Below are 12,153 nucleotides of genomic sequence, written 5' to 3'. Positions count from 1 at the left end.
GCGGAGAATAACTTAGCACATCTTATATTCTCCACTTACACTGATGGTCACTGCTCTGAAAACGTCAGAACACTAACCTTGTGTGTCATGAGAGCAGCCCTTGCAAATCTTGGGTAAATTGCTAATCTTGCAACGTGGGATGACTGCCAGTTTGGAGTGATTAGTGCTCTTTGTGCTACTCGGATTGTACCAAAATATCCAGGCACATGAAGAATATTGCTCACCAAGACGTCTGGTATTAAGCACTTGTGGGAGCTGATGGCGTGGACTCCACAATAGGTGTAGCTGATGTCTTTCTTGCTTCTAAGGCTGAGAGTCATCAGCAAATAATCTGCATTCTGCTCAGCCAGGTGAAAGCAGAGGACCTTTACAGAGGTACCAGAAATCTTATCGAAGTAAACTCGGTCTGCTGCTTGTGACCAAGTGTTGGTAACTGATCTCTGGTAGGAGAGATAATATCTGAATAAAGAACTGGTGGGCGATGTTGAGCAGATTGAAGGCCTTAATGATTCAGCTTACTATACTCCACGCTGCGCCGCCTTGCTGGGATAAGGTGGCAAGTGCAGACCATATTCATGTCAAGTTCCTAAAAGGGTTGCTCTGAGTGAGGGGACAGAAAGTTAAGGGTCTTACAGATCAATAATTCCTTAAAAAATATAGTGTTATAATGAATTGGTCACTTCAATCCACGACTGTTTGTGGGATACTGCTGTGCCCAATTGGCTGCCGTGTTTCGCCCACAAAATATACCGTCAATTCATTGGTGAGGTTAGAGGGCTCTCACTAGGAGATATGGGCCGATAGGAGTCTACAAACAGGCCCCAGAAATGCGGTGCCCGTAGAAAAGATTTTGTTTAATTTCCGCTTTAGGCCTGGGTTGGCTAGGTACAAATTCCAGATACCCGGGGTCTGGTAAAGCGGGTGGTTTACTGTAGTTAATATCAGAGGTGCTGTTAATATCATGGTGTGCGTCAGCCTGGGTCAGTTGCTGGTAACTTGCTCCTGAGTCGGAAGGTTGTGTGTTCAAGCCCCACATTGCAACTTGAAACTCGTATAATCCAGGCTGACACTCCAATGCAACGTTGAGGTTGTGCTGCATTGTTGGAGGTGCTGACCTTCAGAGACATTAATAATTTGGTCATTCAATCCACGACTGTCTGTGGGACACTGCTGTACGCAATTGGTTGCCGTGATTTGCCCCACAAAATACACAGTCGATTCACTTTACAGTATATTTTTTAGTGAAGCGCTTTGAGATGTCTCAAAGACTCGATAAGATATACATCAAGTACAAGGATTATTTTTATTTTATTTTTATTATTATAAAGCCAGATCTGACTCACACACTGCTCACCAGAATGGAATCCAGCCTGATCCTTCTTGATTACACTTCCACGTATCTGATACATAGAACCAAAGAAATATGTGGCACAGAATAAAGCCTTTTGACCCATCATATCGTTGTTGGCGTATTGAAGACCAATAGTTTCAGTCCCATTTACCAGCATACATCTGATTCTTTTTAAAATACTTATTTAGTTCTCTACTGAAGGCTTCAACCACCACTCTCGACAGAGTATTCCATATCCTAACTACTCTGTCCATGAAAACATTTCTCCAACTTCACTATTTGCTCTTTTACTATTTTAAATTGGTACCCTTCAGTTACTGATGCGTGCCATGACCGCACAAAGCTTTACAGCCACTGAATACAAGAGATTCCTCTGTAGATTTTGTCTTCTTCTGGTGGATAGATACAATTGCACGCTGAAACCCTGACAATGTTGTGTCGCAGACAACATTTCCATTGACCAGCCTCGAAGGGAAACTCTCAGAGCAGTTGATAATTCTTGGCATTGATAATAATAATAATAATAATAATAATCCTTGCATTTGATATAGCGCCTTATCACTGTCGTCAAATGAAGAGAAAGTATAGCGTGTGCAATGTAACCAGAAGAGCGGCAAGCCATCGACTCTCATTGAGAATCACGTTTTTGAGACGTCTCAAAGCGCCCCACAGAATATACTGTAATGTGAATTGACTGTATGCTTTGTGGGCGAAACACGGCAGCCAATTGCGCACAACAGTGTCCCACAAACAAGCGTAGATTTAGTGACCAAATCATTATTATATTTAATTTATATTTTTCTGAAGGGATTATTACCCCCGGTAAAGCGATCGGCCAATCTACTAACAACTGGGTTCCTATTTGCCGCTAGGTAAACAGAGGCGTATGGAATAAGGAAATTTGCCTAAAACAGTTGCTTTCCTGATCTAAATTAGCTAATTCAACACAGATACTTCAACTGGATTAAATCTGCAGTCTCTCTGATCTGTATGGCTTTGTGTTACCTTCGGATCCAACGCCTTTAATCACTAGATTTTCAGAAAAAGATGAAAAAAATCCTTTGATGATTCTCATGTTTTGACAGATGCACTAACAATTTTATTAACATTTAATTTTGCAGCGCATCAAACTTTTTTTTGCCAATTAACGTGCGGAAGAATCAACACACATAAAAGTTTAAAATGAAGATGCAGCACATAAGACGTATGTCCCAGAATGATCCAGAAAGTGAGATTATTGCATACCTCAGGGAAATTGCTGGTTGTTGGTTTTGTCAAAATTTGGCTGCTCACTGAGGACAAATAAAACATAAGCAGAAAAGATGACAACCCGTGGCTCGTTGTAGGCGTCATCAAATAAAAGATATTCTCATTTTTTTATTACATCGGAAGCAACATTTAAAATTTTCACTGTGACCAAATCAGGTTCCAAAAACATAACCATGTGCAATTTGTGGCATATCTGAATGGGACTCCTTAGCAAGGAATCCCATTAGAATTCCAGTTGACGCTCGAGAACTCTGCTCCACAACTACAGCATATCACGTCAGAGTAGCGTTCCCACGAGTCTGCGCGAGTCTGTACACTTAGCAGAAGGAGTCTCCGTTTCCTCTTGAGGAATCTCGTTGAGAAATACTGCAAATAAGACAGCAACAACTTGCATTTACATAGCGCCCCTCGCGCAGGGTAAAGTCCCAAAGCGCGAACGGAAATTATTATTTTATTTTAAGACTCTTAATATGTAAGATATACGCATACCAGTCGAGGGGTAAGTGGCAAAATAGCCACGGAGGCACTTGGGATTTGCCTTCAGTATCTGTGTTTGGCTGCAGAGACTGGAATACTGTACCTCAGAGAAATCCTGCACGGAGGATGGAGCTGTTTGTGCATCAGTGCAAGAGTCAACCTGTCCATTCAATATTAATTCAAATAAATCAAAGGAAGGAAAAGCATTGCAAACAGTGTTATCTTCCATTTCCAGCAGGTTACAAGTACATCATTGCTTTGACAACACTGCACAGCTTGTCACAGCAGAAAAGAAGAGCAAGTTAGAGGTTACATTTGCATTTTAAGCTTCAGGGGTCTACGTATAAAAGTTGGAAATTTCAGCACAGTAAGAGAGGGTTTGGCTCATCGCTCTTGTACCATGCCGGCGCACTACTTGGTGGGGACGAAGAGGAACATCCACATAGACACTACAACTTTGGAACAATTGTGCCCATTTGAATCTGCCTACACAATTTTTTTCCAATTGCCGTCGCTGCCTAGAATTCCTTTGTCCACAAAGCAAACGAGGTCAGTTCCACGCCACAACAGGTTCCTGAGAACCAGGTCCATTTGAAGCAGTTCTCAAGAGAGGTAATGGGAGGGGATTAGGAGTGGTAGAGGCTCGTGTGAAGCGCAAACGCTGGTCATGGACTCGTTGTGGTGGATGGCCTGTTTCCGCTCTGTAACGGTCTCAGTCGCTCTTGATCAGTATTCAGTGACTCCTGCTGGATTGCGTGGGCGGCATGTGTGGGATTGATACCACTGAAGACTGACAAGGATGGGCTGAACTATCCGGCTTCCCAACGGGCACTTTGGTATTTGTGGCTGATCCAGAACATCACCCGAGGAACAAGGCAGAGAGAAAAAAAAGCCTGATCATTCTTTTGCCACTGTTAAATGAAATCTGCTTTGCAATCTGTAAACAAAGGAGATCCTACACTCCAGCAACCTCAGACTAGTCCCAAACCAGTTTTATTTGAATAGGTTATTGAGTAAACTGCAACGCTAAATTCAACATTTGTTATTGCAGTCTAAACAATTGTTTTAATTTCCATACTAGTCCGGTGTCAGACATTTGGCACAACATTTGAGTCTCTGAGTCATTGCCATTGTTAGAGGTGAATAATAATAATCTTTGCATTTGATATAAAGCCTTATCACGTCTTTGAGACGTTTCAAAGTCGCTTCGCAGAATATACTGTAAAGTGAATTGACGGTATACATTGTGGGTGAAACGCAGCAGCCAATTGCGCACAGCAGCGTCCCACAAACAGTTGTAGTTTGAGTGATCAATTTTTTTTTGAAGGGATTATTACCCTCGACAAAGCGATCCACCAATCGACTAACAACTGGGTTCCTAGTTACTGCCAAGTAAACAGAGGCGTGTGGAGTAAAGAAACACGCCCAACATTTTGTTTCGACCTGCTGGGAATCGAACCCTGATCCTTTCGCTTCCGGGGTAAGTGCTCTAACCGTTGGGCGACGGTTAAATTCAAATGTTAATTTATTTTATATTTAATGTAAATTATATAAATATTGAGTTCAGTATAATTTCATTTAAAATTAAATGTTATATTTAAATTATGGAAATTTATATAATTTAAATATAAAATTTAATTTAGTTTTAAATATACAAACCTGTGAATACCTCTACTACCCAAGCATCTGACTTTTAAACATCCCTGTTGATTCTGCCTCTACATCCTTCTGAGACTAACAGTTCAAAGTAGTACATCCACAACACTTTAAGGAGATGAGAAAATTCTATAAAAGGGTAAAAATTGTATAAAACCACTATTATAGAAAATATTATTGTGGAATATTTTGCCCACAAAATATACAGTGAATGTATTTTACAGTATATTCCGTGAATGTTTCAAACATGTGTTAATAATAATAATAATAATCCTTGCATTTGATACAGCGCTTTTCACGTCGGGAGGACGTCCCGAAGCGCTTCACAGAACACACTGTAAAGTGAATTGACTGTATATTTGTGGGCGAACGCGGCAGCCAATTGCGCACAGCAATGTCCCACAAACAGTCGTAGATTGAAAATGACCAATTTATTATTGTTTTTGGTTTTGGAGGGATTATTATTAGGCTCTGTGTGGAGTAAGGAAACTTGCCCAAGGTTTCGCCCTCTGCCTGGAATTGAACTCAGGTCTCTCACTTGCAAAGCGAGTGCTCTAACCACTGAGCTACAGGACTCCACAAGTGATAAGGCGCTATATCAAATGCAAGCATTTTATTATTATTATTATTAGCAATCAAGCCACTACCATTTCAGAGTTTTGACCAAATTTGGGTGCAGGTGTTTACTCTTTAATATAACACTAGCTGTACCTGTTGCAGCTTCGCTTGCAATCAAAGGATCCAATATGGACTGTAGATTGACACACAGACAGGCATTCCACCTTCATCTATTTTAGATAGAGTCCCAGAGCCTCGGGGCTGAGAGGCTGAAGGCCCGGCCACCGATGGTAGGGCGGTTGGGGCGGGGGACGTGGAGCAGACCGGAGCCAGAGGAACGGAGGGTACGGGCAGGTAGGTAGGGAGATAGTAGGTCAGAGAGGTAGGAGGGAGCGAGGCCGTGAATGGCCTTGTAGGTGAGGATAAGGATCTTGAAATCAATCCTCTGGGGGATGGGGAGCCAGTGGAGGCGAGCGAGGGTGGGAGTGATGTAGACAAGGCGGAAGCCATGATCTTTGGCTCCCATCAATGTCTTCACTCCTGTGGATCTAAACTCCTCAACCTCCCTGGATTCTCCCTCAGACTCTGAACCAGTACAGTATCACGATGCACGATGGCTCAGCGCCACTTTGACTCAGCGACCACCAGGTGTAACTGCAGCAAAAAATGCAAAACTGGAATACATTTTAGGTCATAGCGCATGAACGATAGGAGCTACCCGAAAACAAATATGCCCACGTCACTCCCAGTAGCAAAACCCTTCTGATGAGGTGTAAATCATGCCTCTACGTCAGCTAGTTATTGAGATCCTTATCGAAGTGCAGACAGACATTGTCATTTTATTGGTGTATAACAATAATAATAGCAAAACAGAAGTCGCTGGGATCACTCAGCAGGTCAGGCAGCATCTATGGAGAGAGGAGAGTGAGTTAACGTTTCAGGTCAATCTTAGGGTTTGTGTTATGTTGTTGTTTAGTTGGATGAACAGGATTTCATTTCTGATTTCAATCACGTCTCCAGCAGCAGCTGACACACCAGGTAACAACTAATTACTAACTGGAAAGGAAGGAGAAGGAGGGAAAGGGCAGGAGGATGCTGTGGACAAGCCTGTATATGAACTCCACAAGGATTTTAATTTAAAAAAAGCAGGACTGCTGGTTTTATTAACGTTGACACTTCAACAGAACCCCTTTGACTTACCCTATTGATACTGAGATAAATCTGCTTCCTTACAAGGTTATAAGCTCGGAAGGTCTTTCAGGTTGTTTGATCTCATGCTTCCAGAATATCAACCCAATATCTTCCCATTGCATCTTAAATGGAGTCCTGTGGCGTAATGGTTAGAGCACTCGCCTCGCAAGCGAGAGGACCCGGGTTCGATTCCCGGGAGAGCGAAACTTTAGGTAAGTTTTCTTGTTCCACAGACCTCTGTGTACCTGGCAGGAAGTAGGAACTCTGTTGTTAGCTGATTGGCGGATTGCTTTCCAAGGGTAATAATCCTGGCAATAAAAATAATAATTTGGTCACCCAATCCACAATTGTTTGTGGGATGCAATACTGTGCGCAACTGACTGCCAAGTTTCCCCACAAAACATACAGTCAATTCACTTTACAGTATATTCTGCAAAGCGCTTTGAGACATCTCAATGACATGATAAGGCACTATATCAAATGCAAGGATTATTATTATTATTGAATTGACCCAATAGCCTCTCCTGTTTCAGCTGTTGATCCTGTGTGTAAAGAAACACATATAGAAGATCAATGTCCTGAAGCTGCCCTTCACAATCAGATCCCTGAAGCGAAACTACAAATTCAAAGAGTTTTCTCCTTGTAGAGAAGCAATAATTCATCATTTTATGAAGTCATCGAACATCAATCTGGATATCTGAAAATATTAGGATAAGTACGGAATAGTTCTTTAATTCCATTTAGTTTCAGCTCGACTCATTTGTTAGCACTCTCGCTTCCGGGTAAGGAGGTTCTGGGTTCAAGCTTCAAGTTAGGACATGACCTCGCAGTCCAGGCTATCGCACCCGTACAGTGCTGGAGGATTGCTGGAGTGTTGGAGGTGCCATCCTTTGGGTTAGATGATAAACCGAGGTCCTGTTCAGGTGGATGATAAAGATTCCATGGCACTATTCAAAAAGGGAAGAGAGTTTCTCCCTTCAGCCCAGCCAAAAATTCTCCAGCCTAATTGGTGGTTCACTTCACGGCTGTACGCGGGTCTTGCTGTTCACAAGATGGACGTCGGGTTTATTTCCAAGTGCAATTCCTGTACTCAACAGTAATTACTGTAACGCAATGTGGCAAAGTGCTGCAAAAATGTGCAGATTCTTATAGTTCAGCAGGTTTAAATTTAGACCACTTTACAGCAGGTGGCTACTTCAATATTCAAATAAAATATCCTGTCGCTTAATGGTTAGAGCACTGGCCTCGCACGCGAGAGGGTCTGGGTTCAATTCCCGGGCAGGGTAAAACGTTGAGCAAATTTCTTTACTCCGCACGCCTCTGTTCACCTAGCAGTCATAAAATAATAAATAAAATAAAAATAATAGTAACTTGGTCACTTCAATCCACGACTGTCTGTGGGACGCTGCTGTGCGCAATTGGCTGCCAAGCTTCCCCACAAAATATACAATCAATTCACTTCACAGTATATTCTGTGAAGCGCTTTGAGATGTCTCAATGACGTGATAAGGCGCTGTATCAAATGCAAGGTTTATTATTATAATATTTCTCTTCATTCACGAAACCACAGGATCAGTCACACTAAACAAATGAGCACAAAATAACAGCAGGTGGTGATATTTAAACGCTCTGAGAATGCTGTCAGGAAGCTGATCAGCTCCAGGGAGATCTTTCAGTGACGTCAGCAGAGCACACCTGACACACTGAAGACAGAGATAAGGCGAAAGGGAAACCAATTTTTCTATTTAAGATGCTGATCGATTGCATATGTTTCCAGCATTGACTGGCTTTTACTCCACTGAGCAATGCATTATGTACCAGGGCACCTTGAAATGAATGAGTGTTTTTAATTCAGATCATTTCGGGGTAAAATAAAAGATTTGGGATCCATCAATGGGTAAATAATTAATGTTCTCTTCCTCTTGAAAACAGATTTCCTATCTTACATTACATTTCACAATAGCTCATCAATCAAGTCACCCAAATAGAGTCTTGATGGATGCAAGTCACATTTTTTTTTAATGCTTGCAAAGCTTCGCAGGGTTATAGCCTTTGTTGTAAAATATAAATAATATAAAACAATGTAAGTTTGGAAAATTCTTGGCTTGAACGTCGGTTTTCTGCAGGTATTTTAAGAATTACAGGAACCCAACATCCGAATTCAAATCCAAATGACAAAAGACTCATATCAGCAACACAACTGCAATGTGTTTTACTTGGAGATAAATCTTACTTGCGAACAAAATTGAGAAACAACAACAAATTAGATTTGAATAGCGCCTTTCGCATTGGGAGGACATTCTAAGGCGCTGGACAGTCGAGCATTTGGGCCCGAGCAAGTGGGTGGGATCAGGAGGGTTGGAGGGGAGGGAGGGGAGGGGTAGGAGGGTGAGAGAAAGCGCAGGCGAAGAGGAGGGTCTTTGAGACGTGCCATGAAGGAAGCAAGGGAGGTGGCGAGGTGAAGGGACTGTGGGATGGAGTTCCAACGGGTGGGGGCAGAGAAGCTGAAGGCCCAACCGCCAATTGTGGGGCGGAGCGGGCAGGAGCCTGCTGAGCGGAGGGAGCGGACAGGTTGATATGGGGTCAGCAGATCACAGAGATAGGAAGGAGCAAGGCCGTGGAGGGCTTTGAAGGAGAGGATGAGGATTTTGAACACTATCCTTTGTGGGATGGGGAGCCAGTGGATTCGGGCGAGAATGGGGGTGATAGGGTCACAGAGCTTGGTGAGGGAAAGGACACGAGCTGTAGAGTTCTCGATGATCTGCAGCTTGTGGAGGAAAGATTTGGGAAAGCCGACAAGCAAGGAGTTAGCATAATCCAGCCTGGACATGATGAATGCATAATAATAATCCCTTCAAAAATAAATAATGATAATAATTTGGTCACTGACTGTTTGTGGGGACGCTGCAGTGCTTAATTGGCTGCGCATTTCACCCACAAAATACACAGTCAATTAATTTTATATTAATATTCTGTGAAGCGCTTTGAGACGTCTCGAAGACGTGATATCAAATGCAAGAATTAATATTATTATAATGCATGGATGAGGGTCTCAGCTGCCTGAGGGGAGAAGCAGTAGCTGAGCCAGACGATATTGGGGATATAGTGGAAGGCACGGATGTGGGGTAGAAAGAACAGAGAAAGAACCGAACTGGCTCAGTGAGGTGGAGTGTGCATCCATGGATGGTGATGCTGCCAGTGCCTGAGGTGTGGAGACACTAATGGGAGCCAATCAGGAGGGCATCAGTCTTGTTGACATTCAACTGGAGAAAGTTTGCTCTCATCCAGGATGATATCGCCAACAGGGAGCTTGCGTATGTTGAAGAGGAGGGGGACCAGGGATAGACCCTGAGGAACACTGCAAGAGACGGTGCGGGAGCTGGAGGAGAAGCCATTTGCGGAGACAAAATGGAGATGCTGGGAAAAGTAAGATTTGAACTAGGCAAGAACAGGACCGTGAAGAATGAGCTGAGAGGAGAGACAGGGGAGGAGCATAGAATGGTCGATAGTGTCCAAGTTGGCAGAGAGGTCAAAGAGGACGAGGAGACGGAGGGAGCCCTGGTCACAAAATGTCTTTTGTAACTTTGACCAAGGCTTTTTCTGCATTACGGCCAGCGCAGAAGCCCAATTGGAGAGGTTCTCGGAGGGAACGGCGGGAGAGGAAGGAGCGAAAACTGGGAAGCAATGACTCGTTCCAAGTCCTTGGAAAGGATAGGAAGATTGGAGATGAGTTCAGGAAAGGTTTTTGAGGACGGGGGTGATGACGGTTGTTTAAAAGGGAATGGGATTGGTGCCAGTGGATAAGGAGAGGTTGACGAGAAAAATTATTTTCAGCGATATTAGTATTGTAATTGTGCTGTCCATTTATCACCTGATGAAATTTGTAGATAATCCTTCGTCTCTGACGAAAGATCATCGACCTGAAGCATGAACTCCCTTTCCTCTCTCCATAGATGCTGCGTGACCTGTTGAGTGTCCCCAACAACTTCTATTTTTAAGTTAGAGTAATTGTTTGGATGTCTGTGAAATTGTGACAGCTGGATATTTCTAGCTTACAGAACATTATTTATTTGAAGTTTGAACATACCTACAGAACACATGCCCAGTTTGGATCGATCCTCTCAGTACCTGGCAAGCTTTTAGCAAATTTTTAACTGTGAGGCACAGCACAGCAACTGATCAATCAATGCTTTGAAATCAATATGCTTTTAACAGCCACCTGCAGAGGCTTCTGAAAGCTGTGTAGATTTGCTTGGACTAGCACAAGTGTGCAGTGGGAATGCCCGCTCTCAAAGCAAGTGGTCACCAAGACTGCAGATCAGAGAAATTGCCAATGTGTTACCTGAGAGGACAGAACACTGGAGGATTAAATGCCCTGAGGGGCGAGGTAGTGGTAGAGTCAGGGCAATGTTGCCTACGTGGGGGAAATTTGAATGGGTTAAGGCAAGTCCTTGGGGTTTAAAGGATGGTTGAGAATCAAACAGTACAAAACACAAAGGTTCTGACCAGCTCTGCAACATGGGGTGTGCACCCGTGTAGACTGATGCTGTCAGCGCCAGAAGGTACTGTCAGAGGAGAACCTCTGCCTTGTCGACATTCAACTGGAGAAGTCAGAACCCGATGTCCAACAGGCAATCAGCCAGAACATCAGTGGTACGGGAGTCGAGGGTGGAGGCTGAGAGGTAGAGTTGGTTGTCGTCCACGTACATGTGGATGCTAACCCCGTGCCTACGTTGACATTGTGAGCACGTAGATATTGAAAAGGAGAGGACCAAGGACAGAGCCCTGAGGAACGCCGCGCATGACCCAGTGCAGGTGTGGTAGGAAAAAGCGTTGGCAGATATGAAGTGGAAACGTTGGGAAAGGTAAGATTACAACCAGGAAATGACAGATCATGAAGGTGGAGCTGAGAGGAAAGACAAAGTGGAGAAGGATAGAATGGTCGACAGTGTATCAGGCAGCAGAGAAGTAAAGAAAGATAAGGAAGCGTGGAGCCCTAGTCACAGATGGAGCGAATGCCATTGGCGACTTTGATCAGGGCAGTCTTGGTACTTTGGGCAGCCCGGAAACCAGATTGGAGGGGTTCATGCAGGTAAAGGAAAGAGCGAAGTTGGGAACGTAAGAACATAAAAATCGCTAGGCGAAAGAAAACCAAAGTCCATCCAATTCGCCTTCAACCATCCTGGCAGACACTTGCACGTGTCATGTTCCAAACTACATACTGTATCCCGGTATATAATAAGAAGTTATATATTGATAAGAACATCAACACTCTCAGATCTCAAGGCACGGCTACCACGCTCACTCAGTGACTCGGGAGATGACAGATCCTCATCCTCTCTCATCCTCCTGCGTTGCCCTCTCCGAGTCTAGCCCACTGGATACAGCAACACCAACAACAACTTGCATTTATAAATAACGTCCTTCACGCTGGAAAGCGTCCCAGAGCGCTTCACAGTGGTGGAGTATGACCCCGAGCCAGGGGGAAAGGGAGGGGTGGGAGGCAATCATAAGCACGATCGAAAATGAAGGTCCTTAGGTGGGGAGGGAGAGAGGGGGCAAGGCAGAAGGATTGAGGGAGATAGTTCCAGAGTTTCGGGGCGTAGTGGCTGAAGGCTGGATACAGAGCTCATCGTTGACTAAAACCAAAC

The sequence above is a fragment of the Callorhinchus milii genome, unplaced genomic scaffold (genome assembly GCF_018977255.1).
Source record: "Callorhinchus milii isolate IMCB2004 unplaced genomic scaffold, IMCB_Cmil_1.0 Scaffold1, whole genome shotgun sequence".
NCBI classification, from domain to species: Eukaryota; Metazoa; Chordata; class Chondrichthyes; order Chimaeriformes; family Callorhinchidae; genus Callorhinchus; species Callorhinchus milii.
This window is presented reverse-complemented; position numbering follows the sequence as displayed.